A 7,389-nucleotide genomic window follows, 5' to 3' on the forward strand; every position below is an offset into this window, starting at 1 on the left:
TGACGTCACTGTCCCGCGCCACTTGATGACGCCACTGGCCCGCGCGGCCGCCGGCGAGCTTGTGTGGCCACGCCTCCAGAAAGCCGGAAGAGCCCGGAAGCCCCCTGGATTTGTTCATGTTCGAAACCGGTAGCCGTGGACGTCAGTTTCAGCCGTAGGTGGCCTCCCAGGTACCCGGGAACCTGAGAGGCGGCCCGGCTGCCTCAATCTCCCTGCCTCCTCCCCCTTGTACGATGAGACCGTGGGGAAAGGAAAGAAAAGCAAGGAGAAATTCACGGCATCACTGAATATGGATTGAGCCCCATGTTTGAAGTGGGTAGTGGGCTTTTGGGAATCATTTTATTTTGCTTCGTGGATTGCATGTATGATTATGTATATATGGAACAGAAACGGGATGTTCTGCCAGAGCGAGGGCTGTATGGAATTCTTGAGTCACCTCTATGCCTGAGAAACACCCAGGTTAAAAGGCAGAGGCCAGTCGTTGTGGTGCACACCAGTAATCTTGGCGTTTGCAGAAGCTGAGGCAGGAGGATCGCTTGTTCGAACCCAGCTGGCAACACAGCACCTAGCGAGATCCAGCCTGAAATTCTAAAAATAAATAAATAAATGACTAGAACTATAGCTCAGTGCAAAAGCCCTAGGTTGAGTCTCTAATACCGATGAGGATAGGGGGCGGGACAAGGCAGGAGGAAAAGCTAGGGAGAGGTGGAGAAGGGGTGGGACTATTGGGTGGGGCGTGTCTAGGGCGGCCCTAGGAACCCTAGTGGGAAAACTAGCACCCTGCCGAGCACAGCCTACCATCCCCTGGACAAGTAGATGGGCGTCTTCTCTGCACGTCAGCCGGCCTCCTCCAGGGAGCACACTGCTCTCCTTCCTGTACCTCTCATTGTGTCTGTTACCTGACTATGGCAGTAGCCACAGCGTGGGAATATGCTTTCTGCTCCTTCCTTCCCTGGATCGCCCTGAGTGCAGAGGAAATCCCCGTTATCTGGGCTGAGCCCAGCCTGTGAAAGGCTGACTGCAGACCCCCAGGAAAAAACAGCTGACGGAGTTTCTTGGTTGCAAAATATTCACAGGCCTCTTCCCCAGCGTCCATGTCCTATATCATCTTGTCTTCCCTATTAAAGATTTGTCTCCTGGTTTCCTCATCAGTAGTCAATTTTTGCCTATTTCAGCATTCATCTTGACCAGAAAGTGCTTGGAAACAACTATCTTTGCAAACAGGCCCCATGGATAAAACAAAGAAAAAAGCATATTGCAAAAGCTGTGTGTCAAATCTGAGCCTAACCCTAACTGTGCTGTGTCTCCCTAGATCACACAAATGAGGAAATCCAAAAGCTCACATTTTCAAAACAAAAACGAGAAACATTTTAATGCATCATGTCTAAGGGCTGTTATACAGTGGTCTACCACTTCACCAGTTTCTAAATTCAGTTGTCTCATCTGTAAAAAATTGAGTATAACACCATTTATCTTACAAGATTTCTGTGAGAACTAATAATCCACATAAAAGTACCCAACCCAGTAAATGATCAGTGTTTCTCCTGTAACAATATAAAAATAACAAGTGGTTACTCTGAGGCTTCCATCTTGGACTTGAGTATTAGCCTCTGAAAAATATGAATCTGTTTCAACCAGTTTGCTGTAAACATAATTTCTCATGTTCAGTGTTCAGAATGATCTCACATCCTTCCCACTCATGTCTACACAGCTGACACCCCTACATGACCTAGCAAGAAATAAGTCACACTCTCACCTGGCCGTGGTGTTAGTGTGTCTGGTGCTTGACTGGGGAAAGGGGAAGTCTCAGGCACATCGGCCAAATAGAAAACTGCTCCCATATACTGCATCTGAGGCAGGCAAACGATGCTTCTATGAGCCAAGAGATGCACAAGTCTACCAGCACACCATGAGGGAGGAGGAGGGAGGTTTGGGACAGATTCTCTTTCACATCCTTCAGAAAGGACCAACCTTTGACCTTGAACTCACAGCCTCCAGAACCCCAAGACAATACACTGAGTCATTTCAGTCTGTAGTACTTTGTTACAGTGGCCCCAGTGTTACCCAGTACCAGAACTGGGAAGCAGACAGCACCCAGAGGTTCGGAGGCAGTGTATGCCATTATTTACACTGGTGGACCTGACTGGGATCTTTCCCAGAAGAAGTCAGGCCCATAATAAGGTTGCGAGCAGCAGGTACAGAAGCAGAAACAGAGTATTTGGCACTGTTTGGTCAGTTGTCATTTTTTACATCTATGAGGCTTAATTCTATTGGAGTTTCCCTGGGACTATAGCAAGCAGAGTTTACACAAAGCAGAGCAGCCGAGGGAAGCAGAGCAGCAGAGGGAAGCAGAGCAAAGGGTTCTAGCAGAACTTTCTGAGTCCATTATGTTCTTTGGTGCACGTTGTCATGGCTACTCAAGTATATTCTACAAAGGGCTAGCTAAGAGCTACAAAGAGTTACCTAGTTCCATAGTTGCTTAATAACACAATTAACTCATAGTTATCCAGTTATTTTTTGTTAGAAATAGATCCTTCTGCCTAGAAATTCACTTTAAAAAATTTTTTTTTATTTTTTGGGGTATTGGGGGTTGAACTCAGGACCTTGCGCTTGCAAGGCAGGTGCGGTGCTGCTGAGCTAAATCCCTGGCTAGAAATTCCCTTTTACTAGCACACTTATGCAGAAGATGTTGTGAGTCCTAGCACACCGTGAGCATAGAAATCAATAGGGCCTCATAATGACCACCACATTGCAGTGATGTCTTAGGACCCATGTGCCCATTGTCCCTGCTGTGGTTTGGCATTAATAGTCTGTTCTATGATGGAACGTCACACAATTAAACATTCTGGCAACACTCCTTAGGTGGCACAGTGTGCCCTGGGGCACAGGTAAGAGGGACACGGCTGGGGCTAGGAGTCAGGAGAAGAGAAACTCAGTGCTACTTCTACCACTTGTCACCAGTGATTGTGGGCCAGGGTCCTCACCTGTGAGCCTATGGGGAGTAAACAGGACACCTCATTCTAAATGCTTGTACTGTTATGACATGGAGGCAGTGCTGTGACACAGAGCTCCAAAAGTCCACAGTATGCCCTTGCCAGCACCAGGGGCAGCCTTTCTCGCTGTTCATCCAGACATCCTCTCCAGTGGAACATGAGTGGAACTGAGATGTGACTCATGTCCGGTATTTAAGAAGTGAGAACCATTATTGGCTGCTCCTTTTTTGGCCGTTGGACACAGGGAATTCCACGCCCTGGGGGGTAGGGCACAAGGCAGAAGGAGCCCATGTCTTGGCTTCTTCTGAAGTATGAGCAGAGCAAAGATGGAGTATTTTGAGTGAAGTTAATGGTAATGTGTCACCTATGGTAATTTTTTAAATTCACTGTGTTTTTTGATCATACCACACATGTCTATTCCTGCTCCTTTCCCACTAAAATTGCAACAAAAGGATGTTTAAAATATACTAATCCTTAATCTTCAAGGGAACGGGATAGAAACCAACACACTTGCAAAGTGAGGGAGCTAGTAGGCAAGCAGTGACCATTGGAACAGAGCCGAATTCAACCTGCAGTGGAGAAAGCAAACAGTCATCTTCATGCTGCAGAATTGTCAGAATTCTGGGACCTCTGGAAATGGGCAGGAGGCACAACTCAGCTGAGGCATTTGAAGAGGTACCAGATATTTGAAAAGCAGGCAAACAGGTCCCCTTTCCAAGTCTGTATGGGCGGCTGGCCATCCTCTACCCCAGTTATCAATTCAAAGATTTATTCCTAGGAAAGAAGAAAAGAGGGATTCCTTAATCAGATGCAGGTTTCCACTCAGTGACACGCTGGAATCAGGCAACTTAAATGACTGTATGTGAACTGAAACCTCAGGATCTCTAGCTCCAAGGTTGGAACAGCCTGCTCCGGAGCAGGGACTCACCCTGGGAGACAGACCTGAGACTGTTATTGGGGTTCCCATCGGCAGGCTCAGCCTGGCCACCACTCATGTTACTGAGTTCAAATCCCAGCTCTGTCACATACCAACTCCAGACAATAGCTGGATCTCTCTGAGTCTGTTTCTAGGGCTGGAGAATGCAGAGAGAGCTGTGTCCAGCCCATACGGTGGCTGCTGTAGGCACGAATGATCCAAGACACTGAAGGAGTCATCTGCTCCCATGCTGGGGAGTCCAGCTGTTCGACCCCCTGCCCCAGCTGAAACCTGCCTCCTTCCAACCTGCTCCACACAGGGAGTGTTGGCTCTGCCCTGGGGCCACACACCTGTCCCCCCGAGCCTGAGACAGCTCTGTGTTCTTTGTGTCATCTTGTGTCACCAGCCAGACATCTCAGACTCTCTCCCAAGCTTCCACGGAACACACTGGGAACAGCTGGGTGCCTGCACAGCTGGGGAGAGGAAACCCTTTCCCTGCAGTTACCAGGAATGTCGCAGTGAAAGGGGAATTTTGTCTCCATGGTTCAAGCTGGACTTACTATGGGGAAATTCCCTACTTGAAATTTCCTTTGCCCCACATGCCCGGGTCTGTCCTGCCTCACATGCCTGGATACAGCTGAGCCCGCCCGCTAACAAATATTCAAACTCTGTAACCAATAAATGTGTGTCAGATGTGCCTTACTGTAACCCCGCCTCTCCCAAAGGGTATGTCCTCCTTTTCTGAGCGCTGGAAGGTGCCAGTCTCACGAGTGTGAACACAGACTGGTCCACTGGAATTAAAGCTTATTTTCACTTTGTCTCCAAGGCTCTTGATGTGCTTTCCATCCTCTCAGACTAGCAGTAACAAGCTAATTCAACTGAAAGGAGAGTTTTTGCTGTTTCATCAGGCCTCTGGGAAGTGCCCCAGACTCCTCTCTGACAGTGCTGCAAGGGCCCGGGGCTCATGAAAGACTTATGATGCCCCCCATCCCAGGGCCCCCTAAGCCATCCAAGCCTCACAAAGGTGCCTCTTACCGCAGTGCACTGTGGGAATCTGAGAACCTGTCCACCTCCATGTCCAGTCAAGGACCAGTCCTGCCAGGGTGCTGAAGGTGTTCCCTGAAAGAGCAGATGGGCCAGGAGAAATGCAGCAGAGTTAGTTTCCAGGCCCAGGGAAGGAGACAGAGAAAGCACACTCATTTACATGCAGGATCCATGCTCAGCACCAACCCTGCATCTCAGGAGGGGAAACTAAGGCTGGAAGGAAAGATGACATTTGCCCACTGCTATGTGACCAGGACAAGCTGGATCAGGATTTGAACCTAGGCCACCCTGGTGAAAGCCCCTGTTCTTTCTGCTGTACCTCCTAACCTTCCAGCGCTCCCATCTGTGAGCACAGGAGGGGCAGTGCCCTGAGCGTCTGCCTTCACATGGTTGCTCCTGTCTCTTCACCTCCACTGTGACACTACTGGGGTCCCAGGGATGGGGGAAAGAGAGCCAGGCCCAGCCAGCATGAGCTCCAAAGTCCTGGCTGACGGCCTGTGAGCCTTCTGAGCCATCACTCAGCCTAGGCAATGCCACATGCAAATCCAGCTCCCACGATAGCCTGCAAAGCCCAAACTCTGGCCGCCTGGGCCTCATCCTCTGTGGGCCAGGGCCTGCCTCAGCTCTCCACGGGGACCACGCTCTTGATTCTGTCACACTCTCTGTCACCCCATCCAGTTCCACGTCCCTCACCCACATTTCCTGACAGGCCGGCCCCAAAACAGACGCAGCTGGGGACCCCGAAAGGCTCTTCCTGTGGTATGAAGGGCGCACTCTTTAGAGTGGGACAAACTTAGGATCTTAATTGTGTCCACCCCATGGACCTCAAAGGTCAGATTGAACCAGGCTTAGCGGAAGCTCCAGAAAATGGTGCTGTGTTTACCATTACTCCAGGGCTGGTTTTTGGTTTTGTTTGTTTGTTTGTTTTGGTACCTGGGATTGAACTCAGGACCTTTCACTTGTCAGGCAAGCTCAGAGGCCTGACTCAGCTTCCCCAGAGCCCATCCCAGCTGGAGTCAGTACAAGTAGCCAGACATGAGCTGGCCCAAGCGACCCCCCGTTACAGGGCAGGGTTCCCAGTCTTTTCCGTGGATCTGTCCTCACCCTGTAGGAGCCCAGACCCTGAGGGAGCCCTTGCTTGGGACCCTGTGTGTGGGAGGAGGAGGCTGGTTTCCGGTTGGCAGGTTGGCAGAACTGAGAGACCATGCGAGTTTTCCCTTTGGCCTGATGAAAGTATTTCAGGGTGACAGGGAGGTGGTGTTTGCTCACCACTGTGAATGAACTAAACGCCCCTGGACTGCGCGCGTGGAAAGGTTTAAGTCACAGTGTGGATTGGCCTCGCACACGCACACATAAGCACGAGACCAGAACGTCTTGTTTTCCAGGAAGCAAGTTTATGGTGGTGGGAAATGAGGTGGAATCAAAGTGAACCAGAGCCGGCCTGCACTGGTCCGACGGGGACGAATCTGTGTTCGCGATACAGTGGAAAATCATTAGATAAGTGACAGGAAAGCGCTGTTATGCCCGAGCTGTAGGGATGCGTCCCCGTGGGATGGCGCTAAATGCACACGAAGAACCGCGGAGCCCGCGCACCCTGTGATTCCATCTGCAAAACGAGAGAAACGGCAACCGATCCGCTGTGGGGGGCGATGGCTCAGGATCAAGGGGCGCGGGATCGAGTAATGAGGGGATGGGCCCGTTTCGGGGTGATGGGCTCATTCCGCATAACGATCGGTGGCGGTGTGGCCCCTCCAGGGAGTTGATGGGAAAAGGGATTCGCCGGTGCGTGAAAGGGGCTTCACGACGTGACGGCGTGGCCACAGAGGGTCAGCAGCTGGCCCCAAGCAGAGATGAGAAGAGAGGTGGCCTGGTTCCTAAACAGAGTGCAGGACGGGAAAGAGTGCAGCGGTGTGGGGGTGGAAGCCGCGTCCCGCAGGAAGAGCCCCCCCCACGCCCCGTTTCCTCTGGAAACCCGAGGTCCCTGCAGCCCGGGGTCCGCCTCTTCCAGCCCACGCGTGGACGCTCCGTCCTCTGGTGCCACCGTGTGGGAGCAAGACGGAACATCAGGGGCGAGGACGGGCTGGGTCCCAGCTCCTCCGGAAGACTTACGGCTCTCACTGTGGGACTTCTGCGCCTCTTGGGAGTTTGAGTACTTGAAGAGGGGCGGAACCCCAGAAAGCCTGCGCTCTCTGATAAGGCGAGTATGGACGGGAGGCATGTGAGGAGCTCGGGCTGCCCCGTTCTCCAGAGCTTTGTCCCCAGCGCAGACGCATAGTTGGAGTGCACTGTGCCCTCCCTAAAATTAGCAGCACAGACCCTCTCTGGCCTGTTGCACACGTCTAACTTCACAGGTTCCCTGACTTTATGTGGAGGGAACTTTACAGAAGAGAGACAGACAGAGAGAGAGAGAGAGAGAGAGAGAGAGAGAGAGCTGGA

The 7,389-nt window shown here is 51.4% G+C and overlaps 1 long non-coding RNA gene across 1 annotated transcript; it reads left to right on the forward strand.

The window, feature by feature from the left end:
* The first annotated feature begins 2,831 nt into the window (after positions 1–2,831).
* On the forward strand, positions 2,832–4,615 carry LOC109118494. The gene is made up of 3 exons (XR_002025816.1): positions 2,832–2,888; positions 3,480–3,668; positions 3,772–4,615. It is a non-coding gene; the product is annotated as an uncharacterized LOC109118494 (long non-coding RNA).
* Positions 4,616–7,389: the final 2,774 nt, after the last annotated feature.

The sequence above is a fragment of the Fukomys damarensis genome, unplaced genomic scaffold (genome assembly GCF_012274545.1).
Source record: "Fukomys damarensis isolate Sample0158 unplaced genomic scaffold, DMR_v1.0_HiC HiC_scaffold_37, whole genome shotgun sequence".
NCBI lineage: Eukaryota > Metazoa > Chordata > Mammalia > Rodentia > Bathyergidae > Fukomys > Fukomys damarensis.